We start from the raw sequence: 15,230 nt of genomic DNA, 5'->3' as shown, positions 1-15,230 counted from the left end.
GTTAGGTCTAGATTATAATTTCACTCGTGTGCATCTTATGGATGTCCTACATCTGAAATCAATCCAACCCATATTCCAATTATACACAAGACCATTTTTTTAAATATGACCTATAATTATATTTAAAGAATTTAAGGAAAATAGATTAACCATTTTCTGTGAAATTAGATCAAAATAATGATGTGAAATAATTTTTTCTGAATATACACATCGGTTTTTAGATGTTTACTTATACTCAATAAATATATATTCTTATATACACACAAAATATTTTAATTAAATGTTCTAATTTCAGAATACTTTCAAACAATATAATTATCAATTGTTTCATAAAATTCTGGCTGTTTTACAATAATTATACTTAGTAACTTCTCATTTTGTATTTAACATCACCCAATGCCAATAGCAATTTAGAGGGTTATATTTTTGGCCAGCCTCCTATTTTGCATGCCCACTTCTGGACTTGCAATCCATTGTGTTTTCGAAGTTGTCTATGTAACTGTTATGCCTGTGAAAAAAGCTTCATCTTCATGCAAACATTACATTGATAAGTATTTAAATGCTCAATTTGCACACAGTGAGCACCAACGTCAGTGGGAATTCATAACTCTTTGCAGGATTAGGCCTATGAATTGTTGGCACATCCACCGGTGGGCACATAATAGCAAAGGAAAAAGCTGAAAATTTAGGTGTCTCTATTTTTGTTTGCCTCATGCAAGTTTTCTTTACGTGTATGGAAACTCTATCAATATCTATTTCCCATTGATACGTTAAGAATTTATACACAGTTCTTATTGCTAAAAGGGATCCTGATGAGTTGTATTGAAGAAATATCTCTAACCACATAGATTAGACATCTTTCTGTACATGGTTATTTATAGGACTGGAGGAGGCCTCCTGGAACATTGAATCCAGTCACCTGCTATCACAGGCAACTCTGCTATACAACCCCATTAATAAATTTATGAGGCTCCATTGCGAAGCTAGTTTGGTTGTTGCCTCTGCCTCTCTTATCTGAAGGATGTTCCAGAACCTCGCTCCTGATTACACTTCCCCAACTCTCCACTCCCACTGAATTTTGCACATCAAGCCTTTGTGAGAGAGTCAAAGCCAAATGATGATCTTAAGTCAGAGGTGTGGATAGAGGGTGTGGGGCCAAGACTCACCACAGACCAGGGAAGGAATGTGCCTTGTTGTTTGTGCTGAGTGGCCCACGGCACTAAAGGACTGGGAAAGCTGCGACATCTTTATGATAGTGCAGCCTTCAGCACCCACTGGGGTTGTGTATAGAAGAGATGGGGGAATGGTCCCACGACCTCCCAACCTCATCTTTTTCCTTTCCCTGAGGCAGTCAATATCTAGAGCCCTAGCTCTATTAAAACCAGGCTGTGAGATAAGCCTTCATATATCATTTGCCTACGGGATGATTATCTGTTAATTTTTGCGTCTGCCTATATATGAGGAATAAAAACTGTATGTTACATGGTAATTAATCTTTTAATTGCCCTGTAACTTCTAAATACAGTTACCAAATATTTGCAGGAACATGTAATTAAGAGTCTGTTCTCCCCTATATACATGCAGATTTACCTGGATATCTCTCACTAAGGCTAATGAGTATTATATATATATATAAATCCTCTCATAAAAAGGGGGAAAGAGAACACTTTGTATTTATAACATGTTGGTCATGTAATTACTGAGGGGTGACATGCTTACGCATCTGCCCGTTAAAGCAGTAGGAATTGGAGTTGAAGAGCCTGTAAGGTCACTATTCTATTCCAGAGGTGTCAAGCCCATTCTGTGGCGAGGGCCAAATTACATTTTTAATTATGATCCATGGGCTGGTGCTACATAATTAGGGTCACATGCTAGCCTTGATTCACAGCAACCACCCACTGATGACATTGGGAGGTTTGCATAAAGGTAAAGGGCAGAACAAGACCCTTATGAAGTAACTGAACTTCATGTTAGTAAAGCCTCTGCCACATTTGACATCAGTCAGTGGGAAAAAGAAATTATGCCCAGCACTTTTAGCATGGCAACTATCGCTTCCCCCCCTGTTTAATTGGCCATTTGCAAGCACAGTGGCAGCAGTTGCACATATAAAGGAGAAAGGCAGCTGCAAGAACAAGCATTTGCAGGTTTTAAGGCCCAGAATTTCCAAAGCTCTTTGGCATCTTGTGGGATGAAAGGTGCTATAGAACTCTAAATCCCTGTTGTTCATACTCTGGTTATTTGATTTAGTTTATATTTGGGAGCGTCTACTTTTCACAAAGTTCTGAGTATTTGTCCTCTAAAAATCAGGCCCCTTTGGAGCATCTTAAATTCACGCTCAAATATTGAAGCAAACAAAATCACTTCTTACATTTGTGTTTTGGGATTTCAGAACAGGCTTGAGGTAGCCACTTCTACAGCTTACACAGAATGGAGAACTTTATAAAAGTTGAGTTCCCAAACAGACTCAGGGGGTGAGGGTATATTGCACCATAAACATGGAGTAACACATGAAAATGGGTGTCAGTATAAAAATCTGTCATACTGCAAGCTCTTGATTCAAGCTTATGTCTTCTATTTGAACAGTCTGAACGCAATTGACAAGAAGCTGTGGAGAACTGATGTTGCATGAACTTTTTGTTTTGTTTCCAACTGACAGCACTGGCTCTGCACTTCTCAGCCTGTGTGTGTCTGTTTTGCAAAGACGGTCACTTGCTACTTCCTTTCAAATTAGCTTGTGAAATGGTTGGGATAATTTAGGACTTGTACTGCCTGATCATTGGTACAGTTACAACAAATAAAACATTTTAATATGAGCAGTCACTGCATGTTTACTGTATCATATTGCTGGGAGCTGAATGTGTGCCAAATGCTATAACAGAAGGGAGCATATGAACTCCAGAATGATGACACTAATAAGGAAATTACAAAAGGCCCAACAAATGGCATTTGTGTTAAATCAATAATGCTCTGTTTGGTTTTTTTTATTCTAATCTTTCTTCAAAAAAAAATTATCTTTCCAAACAGTTGGCAATTCCCATTCTTGTTCTTCTTCCTGAACATAATTAAAAACATGTTGTGGCGTCTACTTAAGACATCAACTTTCCCAAGCCTGTCTTGTCCACTGCGTTTTAAACAAAGACACTTGTTTTGGCATTGTGCCCTTAATTAATCATTTGAGGCTTTATTGCTGTGGAAAAAAATGTCTTTGTTTAATGATTCATCACAAGCCCAATTTCTGCAGAACTTAATCAACTACAGGACTAACTTTCTAATCAGCTTAAGTAAAAACAACAACAAAAAGATTGAGGCATTGCTTTCGGTGTATCATGTTGATAAAGGAGTATTGGTTTATGACACACTGTTATCATGGACGATTTCTGATTTAAATCTATACAGACTAGATTGATCAGTTACCTTTGGAGTTTGATAGAAGGAAATATGTTACTTATTGAAAAAACATGATCTTTGAAGTCTTCACTAAAATCATTCACTGCCAGGTACCCTGGAATTCAGTAGCGATTGAATGACACAAGGCAGACCTTTTTGAAGAGTGACTCCAGACGTTGTAGATAAATTTGTAACTTTTAAAGTTCAGTATGACAGAAAAATAATGAAAAACATTTGCTGTATATGGTTTTTGAAAGTGTAGAGATTATTTTTCACCACATTTGCTTTTTCCTAATTTATTTTTATTTCAGGATAATATAACATTCCTCCATTTTACTCTCTTTTGAAATCTCCTATAGGCAACTCTCAAACTTTTTTTTAGGAGTAGCTTTTCATGGTGAATCGATTTAAAATTATTGATTTTCAAGAGGTCAATAGGGGGTTGAATTCTTCACTGTTGATTTCTTTTTTCTGAATTAAAGATTAGAGTAAGACAGCCACAAAGGATCCTTTCCATAAAGGATCTCCTATATTGTCCTATGGAAAATATCTTCATTTATACATATATATTACAGTAGCACTTAGTGGCCAAAAATCAAGATCAGGCTTCATTGTGCTAGGTGCTGTACAGACTCATTATAGGAGACAGTCCCTGCCCAGAAACTTTACAGTCTAAATAGATGAGACAGACAAAGGATGGATAAAAGTAGTAGTCTCACCATTTTACAGTCAGGGTCTGAGGCACAGACAGATTAAGTGATTTGGTAGGGTCACTCACAAAGTCTGTAACAGAATTGGGAGTAGAACTCAGGGGTGAAATCCTGTCCCTACTGAAGTCAGAAGCAATACTCCCATTGACTTCGAAGGTGCCAGTATTTCACCCCAGATCTCCTGAATCTCACCACTTCAGTACCTTAGCTACAAGACCATTCCTCTCAATATTAGGTTTTATAAGTACATTTGTAAAAATAGTACAAAATTGCCCAATTTCCTATGACATTTGAAAATTATATGATGCAATAAATATAGTGAGTCATGCCATATTTTATATTTTATTTGTCACATATCTTCCATAAATTGTAACATACACATATGCATGTATATTTCATATAACCTTAGAATATTTATAATTATTTTTTTCACGTGGGCTTATGGACCATACTGGATTTATTTTTTGTAGTAGAATTGACTGTTCCCCATTAGGCATTAAAATATCTGAGTAAAGAAGAGAGTTTGATACATATAATTAGACTCCCTGTTCTGTGATGAATTGCGCAAGTCCCATTTACATCTCTTAAATCAGTCTCTTAGAGGCTGAAATTTACAAAAAGGTTTGCTCTGATATTTATTTCTCTTTGGTCATCATTATGTCTAGTGGATGGCACTATTGTAAAGGAGTTCTGCTGGTCCCTAGCATAGGCTACCAAAATATTCCAAAGCAACGGCAAGACTTTAACAATGAATACCAAGTGTGGAATATATATAAAGTCTGACGATCTCAATTCTCTTCTCAGTATGTATGCACAACTCCCATTAAAACCAATGGTGAATTACTAGGCCATTTATGACCCCAAGCCCAGTAATTCACCATTGGCTTTAATAGGAGCTATGCATACATACTGGGGGAAGAATTGAGACTGGCAGACATTAACAATGAATATCAAGTGTGATCATTTGAATAGTAGAAAGAATTTGCTTCCAATTCTGCTTTCTTGCTTTACACTATAATACAAGGCTAAATATGGTCTGTGGTTGTGGTGTGCCATGTTATCTGCCTAAATTCATTACAAGAACAATCCGCCATATGAACTGATCAAAAATGGGCTTGGAATTTTTATCACATCTATCACCAGAATATCTGAATGCTGCTACGAATCAATACTATTGAGTCCCATTTGTTCCAAAATCCCATTCACCTTCTCCATTTTTCTTTAGGCCTCTTCTCACCACACTAGGCAGCAAAAGCTTCACTGAAGTTTACTCCCTGAATTCTCACAATGCCAGCAGTAGGATGGCAGCACTGCGCTGCTAGGTTGCTCAAACCGCTTCCTATTGTTTTTTCCTCCAGGGAAACCTACTTAAAAGCACTGGACGTGTTCTCTGGCCTGATCACCAGGGTTACCTTTCTTTGCTACTTAGCAGCTGCTAACATGAAACTCCAGTAGTAGAAACTAGGGATTCTTCTCTGTTGGGCAAGGTTTATTTAGAATTCATTGTGGAGACTTGAATGTGTGTGTGCCTTTGTGTGTGTGTGTGTGTGTGTGTGTGTGTGTGTGTGTGCACGCATAGCGGGAGAGTGTGTATTTGATTAGCTGCTTAGTTTTAACATTTGTTTGCCACCAATTATGTACTAGTATATTCAGAGGCATTAAGCGTCAAGATCCCCAGCCAAAGTCAATGTGTACTGTACATGTTCAGCAGCTCTAAAAATCGGGCTTGCCGTTTGTATGTCCAAAAATTAAGGCATACTGGAATAGTATCTACTTTGGCCTAAGTGACTTTCCTAAGGCCGTAGAGGAAATAAAACTCAGGAGTTCTTGATCATGTGCTCAGACCATTAGGTCATGCCCAGCTCTCTATAAATGCATTTAAAACAGTTCCACATGCAAAAATCCTTTTAGTCATTGCAACAAGAGAGAGACGAACACAAGCCCACAGTGATGGATTCTGATTTTTCCTTCCCATTTGAATGATTTATAATTGTACAAGCAACACTGCCTGGCTGTTGGGTAAGGCATGTTATTTATTTGGCACATACTGATACTATATTTGTGTGGTATTTCATATACTTTGCAGGGCTTTACACTCTCAAACCTGTCCCTGCAGTTTCACTCCTTCCCAAGTTAAAGATTCTCTATCAGCTTAATGACAGCTTGAATCCATAGAGAGTAGGGTCCTCTTGCGCCCCATGATGACCAACCCTCTAAGAAGTCTCTTGGCCTTCAGTGTGATGGGATCAGCTTCAGATCTTTACCACTTTGAATCACAGCACAGTGGCTCTGACACCCCATGTGAGGGCAAGGAGGAGAGTAATCTAGTTTAATGGACAAGAGCCTCATTTCTATCCCTGTTCATCCGTTCAAAGGTGACCTGATAGGTGCTCCTCTTTCTGGTACAGAGAGCAAGTACATTGCTTTCAAGCAAGGCCCAGCCATCTCTTCCACATAGTGGAACTAAACACAGCTTCTTTTCTTCCTGCTCAGCACTCATGTAGTAGAGCTAGACGGAGCCACACTCCAGTATCAACTTTACCCAGCCAACTTGGAAGAATGGGGCTTATTTCTGCAGAAGGAGGTCCAACAACCCAAGGGAGAGAGAGCAGGCGGGAGACTGGGAATCTCAGAGCAAGGTGTTAGAAAGGGACTGGGGAGTGGCAATGGAAATGGAAAGAATGGCTCATCTTCTAGGAGATAATACTAAACTTTTGCTTTCCCCCAAAAAGTATATTTATAATTTACATTGCAGTAGTGCCCAGAAGCCCTAATCAATAGGGGGCACCAAGGTTACCCCTACGGAGCTTGCCATGTAAGAATCTAAAATTAGAATGAATGCTTAGTATAATCAGCTAGTATATGAGTTCATTTTTCTTTCCTTCCTACATTCCCTGTTTATCCCCAGGTTTCACTAGTCACTCCACTCTGCCAATGCTGCTGTGAAGGAGAAAGGTTTGTTGCTAAGTGACACAACAGCAGCAAAGTGTTTTTCAATTTCTACTTTTGTTTTCTACTCGCACCTTCCAAACACCTCCTTTAAAGAGAATCCTGCTGTTGAAATCTTCCTTTCTCTTGGTCGCCAGCTTTTTTCACTGAGGTCTAATAGACTTCCATGCTTAGAGGATAGATGGCTCAGGGAACTCGTCATGGACTACAGTGCTTGCTGTTACAAGTTCAAATCCATTTTAAGGTGGGAGTTACCAAAGCTTGTTACCATCCAATGGTGGTTTGGAGGCCTTTGTAAAATGGCTTTGACGGTCTGAATATAGTGGACGAGTATCCCCTTTACCAGTAGCCCTTAGCAAAAGAAACCAGACTGAATGGGCTGCAGAGACTGAGCTATCCTTTGATATTGAGAAGTGCTGCCCAAAGCAGGACTGAGACACACTGGCAAGGTCTGGATTGGAAAAACTAGACTGCTGCTGTCTCTGTTCTCTATAGAATTCCCATAGGTTGCCGCATCAAGGAAAAATGGAAAAATAACAGAAAAGAACCCTCTGGTAATCTATCCCCCCAGCTCCAGCCACTCTGCAATTTTAATATTGGTTTCTACTGAAGGTGTTGGTTGTATCCTCAAATACTTGTTGCATTTGATCTATTGTGTCAATGTAATAAAGTAGTTTAATAACAAAAACCTCTAGACAACTTAACTTGATTCTTCAGAGCTCAACTTCTGGCAACACTCTGGGATTGTCTTGATGAACAGTTGGTGCACGACATGCTGGGCTGTATATCTACCTCACACTAATGTGTCATGCCCTGTCTGTGTGGACCGTGCTACTGTGCACTAAAAGTTCCCTTGTGCACTTTGAGCTACTCCCATTTCAAAGCAGGATAGACACCAGCAGGGCTGACTGCAGGCACCAGCTTAACAAGCAGATGCTTGGGGCGGCCAAGGGAGAGGGGCGGCACCTGCGGCAATTTGGGGGTGGCAGGTCCCTCACTCCCTCGAGGAGCGAAGGACCTGCCGCCGCCGATCGTAGCTTTTTTTTTTCCCAATTGCCGCCGCCGATCGCGATCGCAGCTTTTTTTTTTTTTCTTAGGGCGGCAGAAATGCTGGAGCCGGCCCTGGACACCGAAGCTTGTCACGCGCTGTTTGTCTAGACTGCAGTATACTGCTTAGCTCTCCTCTGCTCTAAACTTAAGGACAGGGAGTGTCCTTTTGTTATAAGTGTGTACAGTAGTGCCCAGCACAAGGGGATTCTGATGCTTGATGGTACCTTTAGGAGCTACCACAATACAAATAATAAAAGTGAAGAGCACAGAAAACCCTGTCAATCCTACTGTCTCAGGTTCTTCTGTATTGTCTCCCGGAGGTAGGGGGAGAGGTGGAGGGGAAGGAGGAAATCAAATGATCACTATTTGCTGCTATGTGGAGTTTCTGTTTGAAAGTGTGCCATAAGCATATACCCTATGTTCCTTACCCATTTTTAAATGTTCATAAAAGAGAAGGCTCTTCTGATTTAGAACTTCGTGGCAGCAATAATGTTCCCTTTTAAGATAGCCTTTTTATTAGAAGTTCAAAGCAGGAGGTTTTTTTTGGCGGGAGGAGGGAGCAGAAAGTTAAAACATTGTGATCCCCACTATTAGCTTTCTACTTCTAAAACTCCAAATATCGCTAAATGCATTGCCCAGGGACAAGGACAGGATCCTTAAAGATGTGAGAGAATTTGAAGATGGATTAATGACAAAGACAAATGATGATTTTTATTTTAGTAGAAGTTTCCGTGAGCTTCCTTTACACTTGTAGGGTGCTGTTAATAAAGTACACTTGACATGTATCTGTGTAAGTTCCTGAGAAACAGCTTTGCTTTAAAGTTTGGAGAAGGATCAAAAAGAGTGAGTTCGCTTTCTTTTTTTCTTTTTTCTTTTTTTAAGAGAAAAAAAAAACCTGAAAAAGGACTTTTTTTGGGAAACAGCATCTATGCCTTTTGTCTTTTCTTCTCTTTGTGGTCCAGAGACAGTGCGTTGACTGACTCCTTCAGAAAGGAGATCAGTGAAATTGTCAGTTGATTACTTCTCCTTGATTAGCATTTATAAGAGCCCTGTGATACATTATTTGCATTCCTATTTAGCCGTGATTTTTGTGGGGCAGCAATGATTAAACTTGTCACGAGGCCTGATTGACGGGGTCAGATCTTCACTTTCTACTCTTTTGAAATTAAAAACAAATGTGTCAGCTCCCTTCATGGGCCGCAGCGCTGTGAAGCTCGCTTGCCTTGTCATCGCAGATAGGTCAGGAATGTTTTAATTTTAGGGATGGATTCTGCTTGTCAAGTAGAGTGTGATGGCGTGTAGTTCTGGAGATGAGATGTGAAGGGTGTAAAACAAAGAATGGAAAGAACAAAGACAAAGACACTCACATTATTAGACAGATTTAATTAGTCTGAATGGATATTATGCTAGATGAAGCAGTGAGCTGTGAAATTAACCCTTGATTACGGATTGGCGGATCATGCTCGGAAAGCGACTCAACCCTTTTTGAATAGAAGTGCAGTTCTACCCTAAGCCCCTTCATCCCCACAACCCCTGCAGGAATCTAAAGGGGGTAAGGGGGAATCCTTGAAGGAACAGCTCTTAGAGGTAAAATTTCAAAAGTTTTTCTACCGCTTTCCTCCCAAAGATGGATGCTAGCAAGTCCACAGAACTGAAGCTGAGTAGTTCACAAGTGGGCAGATTTAATGCAAACTACATACAGTACGATTCATCCCAGCTTCTTCCCTTATCCATACTACCAAAAAAGGTGCCACTATGACAAATGGATGATGCAACGCTCATATTTAAGGACATATTTCATGCGTAATTCTTGCACCTCCCGCAGTATGAGTAAGCCCTGTACTTAAGCTAGAAAGCAAATTATATGTATCATGTAATTGGTTTCAGGTAAGTGGTGAGTTAAAGTTATATTAGTCACCTTCAGAGTAGAGTTTAGACTTCTGAAGGCCAGTAAATATCTGACAGACCCTGAAGCATAACTACAATCATGTATATACCAGTAGGTATTCTCACAAACTGTAATCATGACCAATGAGAAGGTTCCATATTTTGCTACATCTGATGCTACACAAAGTTGGTACTTAAGTATGTACTATATTTTTCATCATCATTCCCAAAGCACTATGTCAAGAATTAGTAATTCCAGTGTGCACCATTACAAACCCATTGCATGTCCTAAAATATATTTATATAAAATACAGTGTTAGTCTCTTAAACCTTATATATGCATGGAGAGAGAGAGAGAGAGAGAGAGTCATTCCTCTCCAGTTGCTCAACTTCATATGAGGGCAGTTAGACCAGTGTTTCTCAAACTGGGGTCGTCGCTTGTGTAGGGAAAGCCCCTGGCGGGCCGGGCCAGTTTGTTTACCTGCCCTGTCTGCAGGTCCGGCCGATCGCGGCTCCCACTGGCCCTGGCTTGCTGCTCCAGGCCAATGGGAGCTGCTGGAAGCAGCGCAGGCCAAGGGACTTACTGGCCGCCGCTTCCAGCAGCTCCCATTGACCTGCAGTGGCAAACCACAGCCACGGGGAACAGCGATCGTCCGAGCCTGCGGACGGGGCAGGTAAACAAACCGGCCTGGCCTGCCAGAGGCTTTCCCTACACAAGCGGCGACCCCAGTTTGAGAAACACTGATCTAGTGAATAGCACTCTTCCCTCTGACACATTGTTGAACCAATGCCCCAGTATGGTGCTGAGCTGCTCTGTGCTACTAGAGGTACCATTTTTCAGTGACACAATAAAAGCGAGTTACCATGTTTATTCGAGATGTGGCATTTCAGTGATGGTGAGCAAAGTAATTCCTGTATAAAGCACTCTCTGGAATGAAAGGTGCTAATAGTACATTAATGTACGTTATTGTCATCATAGGACAAGAGGTAGCAATTATCCACAAAGAGGGAGGAATTTCTGCCAACATCATCTTTGGTTCCTTTATTGTAGTAGTTTGTTTTTTGTGTACATGATCATTAGAGAAGAAGTAGCATGATAAAGTGGCTAGGAAAGAGAACTGGGAAGGTCATAGTGACGTGTTCCTGAGGCTGACTCTGATTTGCTGATTGAACTTGGACAAGTCACTCCACCTTTCTTTAGACAAACAGCACTGCACAAGCGCAAAGTATTAGTATTTATTTTTATACCTGAGGAGCTTCCACTTTACTTTTAGTAGTGCATTACTTAGCCATTAAAAGTTGTTCTGGCCCTGTTATAGGATATTGCACCATACTGGGCAGGAGCTGAGTTCAAAGCCCATCTATGTCTCCTCAAGCCAGTGTGCTGCAAAGTAGCTTTGACCTGGCTGTTTGCAAGTCCGGAGGGGAAAGAAATATTTCCCGCTACTGTAACACTGACAGACCCTGCCTCCCCAGTCATTGGCGGGCGGGATCGAACCTGGGATCTCTACAGCTTAGTGTTCGACCTTTGTTGCATGAACTAAAAGACACAGATCTCTAAGCCAAGGCTGTAGCAGATTCTTCAATCGCTAGGTGCCACTAGAGCGGGACAGAGCACCACACCACGCAGGCATGGGTTACAATACTTTCCTGGCTTGCCCCTCTGCAATATATTTTGAGTGTAAAGCACAGATTTTTTGTCTTTGATTTACTGCTGCTGCTATGGGACATGTGGTACAGGGATTACACAGGAAAGACTACTGACGTTCTCTCTCAGACATGTACAGGGACTGGATTAAAATGGTGCATGTGCTCTGCCCATGACACATTTGATGGGCCCATTACACAGTAAATACAGATGGGGGGGCAGGGGAATGTGTGTGTTTAGAGTATCCAAAACTAGGTGAAAAAAGCTAGTGCTCAGAAAATGGGCATCTGTCTAGCTATCTTAATTGTTATTTGCCTATCACAGTACTGTATCTAGACACCACATACTGTAGCTTGTGATGCTCGTATGGCAGTTTCCGTCATTGTGATATTCCCAGTGTTCTGTTGCCCAGATGCTCACCTGCTTTGCATGGTAGGGTAGTTGGTTAGTGCATTTGGCTTTAATATGGAACATCAGCAGACATGGGATGTGCTAAACATTTTTTTGGACAACACCATCAAATCCAAACCATCTTGAGTAAGTCACCCCAATAGTTTTCTGATATGCTATCGTATCTGAGTCAGTACAATGGATATGTAATGTATCATTACATAGGGACCATAATATAGCTCGTGAGCTCTTGGTAACACATTGCTGGCTCTTCAGTTTTATATTGCAGCCAACCTTGCTGAAGAATTTATGCTAGGAGATTTGGCCCATATTTGAAGTCTTGATCCTCATCGCATTTACATTGGGGTAAATCAGAAGTAACTCAGTTTAAGTCAATGAAGTGACACTAGTGTAAAAAAGAGCAGAATCAGGCCCTTTACTCCACGCACATTAATTATATTAATTATATGCTACCCGCCATAGCATATATGGTTATAATGATGTGGACTGGATCCTCTCTCCCTAAGGTTCACTTTTGAAGCACTGTTTCTCATCATTCATTTAATTCAAAAGAACGGTAGCAGTTACAAACCCCCCCCCCACACACACACACACACACCCTCCTTTATTTTTCAAGCTGAATTGTTTCAGTGGTAGCTTGGTGTGTCAGCTTGTAAGTCTATAAAACAGTTTTCTACCAGCTGGAGATCCAACATGCTACATGAATACATAACAGTGCCTAACCAAGAAGGTTTGTAATTCAGTAATTAGCTGTAATTAATGAACACAAAGTGAAGACTCATTTACAGTTTAAATTATCACATTAGCTCCTGTCACCCTCTATGTACACAAAACAGCAGGAATTCAATTATTTTTATTCTTCAAAGCTAATTTAAAATTTAAGGAATGCCATTACATGAAATAATAGGTAGGAAATGTAATAGAAATCACTGAGAACAGTTGGCCGTCCTTAGAATGGAAGGGAAAAAATGCTATCAGTGATGATTTGGAAATGTTGTTTCATCTGTGAACAGATGAAGGATTGAAATCTATGCTCTGTTCAGTGTATTTAAAAAGAAAACGAGTTTGGTGGTTGCTACATCTTTGTGCGGGAAGAGCCATTGTGCATAATTGTAAAAGCAGTTGATACTGATAATGCTGTTGATAGTAACATGATGACAGCATGGAAATGCTCACACCATTATCTTTAATGGGGCTGAGTCGATTGCAATGGCATCAAGTCCCTGTAATATTCACCAATCTTAGTTGTGAAACTTCAGCCTAGCAGGCCTTAAGTAATTGTCACTTTGCAATCTGCCTATAGTTTGTGTGTGTGCGTGCGTCTGTGCAAAATGCTTTCATTGTGCTTTTAAACCCACTATGAAGCGTTCTCTCTGCAGCTGCCACAGATACTTTTCTCCAACAGTTCAGACAAAAAAAAAAAGAATTCTAAACCCATATGATGCTGCTTCTGTAGCTCCTACCATCTGCATTATAACCCTTATTTTTTTGTTCTTTATTTCTTATTCAATTGCCTTTTCATTTTAAATAGGCCACGAGAAGCTACACAGGGTAATTTTTCATAGGTGATCGACTGCTGAGTTGTGGGTTTACGTAGACAGAGGGAAGGCAGCGATAAGGCAAAGAGAGAGGATTCTATTAGCGAAATGCAGCAGTAATTAATGAATCCTGCCAGTAATTGGGAAGGTGTAAGTCTCTGTAATATCGTAATGATAGTCATCCGTTCTGTGCATCCCCCATCACTCCGAACGATCCCTCATCGTCTCTCTGATCTCAGACACTTAGCCATGCAAATCTTCCTGACAGGACTCTATGTCTTTGTCTCCCTAATTGGACAGTATAGAGTTGTTTATGGATATTGCAGGCATTTAGACCTCAGTTGGAGGTTGTTCAAAAATCGTTAGCGAAGTTGCCTTAACAGCATTGTCAAATATTTATTCCCCGGTTTCAATATCTGTTTTTAAACCAGCCATGGTTTGTGAAGGAATTAACATTTTGACAGTACTTTGCCTGATCCCGGGCTCAACACATGATTGTTCTTAAACCATTTTTTTGCAGGAAAATAAAAATTACTGTAATTCCTCATCTTCTTGAAGATAAAATTTGAGATAGTGGGATAATATATGATGCTTTTTTAATGGCATCTTCAGTTCCATGGGGGGAAAAATAGGAATGCTGATAGAGACAGTACCCCTTACAAAAATTACAAGGAATTTGTTTGGGTCTGCTTCTGAGTTAAACCAGTAAATCAAGAGTATCTCTGTTGACTACACTGGAGTTTACACCAGTGTAAGTGAGATCAGATTAGACCTTATGTCACCATGCATTGGAAAAACTGCACATCTCTTCTTAGCACATCAAATCTTTCTGTGTACAAGTGACCACTAGCTTGTGGCAACAGGTGCTCAAGTAATATATAGCACATTATATAGCATGTGCTCTAACAGATTAGAGAGCAAAATAGCCATTTCTTTTTAGAAATGTAGCATGTATTTCATATTTTTAACTGTCCTTATATAAAATCTGCTATATATGAAAATAAAAGACTTTCCCGACACAGGGAGAAAGTCCCAGAAGAACTAGAACATGAGCACAGGTTGCTAAACTGAGTCCAAGAAAGAGCACCAGAAATCAAAGACTGTCTCAAGCATTACCCCCAAAAGTAGGTTGTATTGAATGTCAGGTAGCGAGATTTGAAGAATCAGGAGCCTGAATTTGCAAACACTTTCGCGCATGTGTAATCCTCATTCATGCAACTATCCCCCAGGTCACTGGGATTACTTGTGTGAGTAAGAGCGATTCAGGTCCCCTACTATATGATATTTAATATCAAATTAAGGCCCTGATCCTGCTCACACTTATGAACATGCTTATTAGAGCTGGTTGGAATATTTTTGCTGAAATTATTTTTTAACAAAAAAAGTGCTGTTTTCATTCAAATTGAAACATTTCAAAAACATTCTCAGTTTTGATGAAATTTCATTTAGAAATGACCTAAAACATTTTAATAATAACAACATTATTTTGACATTTTCATGACGAACAGTCTGATTTTTTTTGTTTGTTTGTTTCAGATTGGCTTTTTGAAAAGAACTGCATTGTTTTAAAATAAAAAATAAAAAGTTGAAGGTAAAAAATCAGATTGAAATGTTTTGAAATGTTTCAATAGATCTGAAACAATGTGTTGT

The 15,230-nt window shown here is 39.9% G+C and overlaps 1 protein-coding gene and 1 long non-coding RNA gene across 3 annotated transcripts in view; one reads left to right on the top strand and one right to left on the bottom strand.

Moving 5' to 3' along the window:
* Window positions 1-15,230, bottom strand: part of LOC128846297 (uncharacterized) — a 57,438-nt gene that overhangs the window by 23,727 nt on the left and 18,481 nt on the right. The window lies entirely within an intron of this gene.
* Window positions 1-15,230, top strand: part of TSHZ2 (teashirt zinc finger homeobox 2) — a 264,346-nt gene that overhangs the window by 238,817 nt on the left and 10,299 nt on the right. The gene's annotated exons all lie outside the window — the stretch shown is intronic.

Source organism: Malaclemys terrapin, chromosome 12 (assembly GCF_027887155.1).
Source record: "Malaclemys terrapin pileata isolate rMalTer1 chromosome 12, rMalTer1.hap1, whole genome shotgun sequence".
NCBI classification, from domain to species: domain Eukaryota; kingdom Metazoa; phylum Chordata; order Testudines; family Emydidae; genus Malaclemys; species Malaclemys terrapin.
Note: the sequence above shows the minus strand (reverse complement) of the source record. Positions and strands in the feature narration are given on the sequence as shown.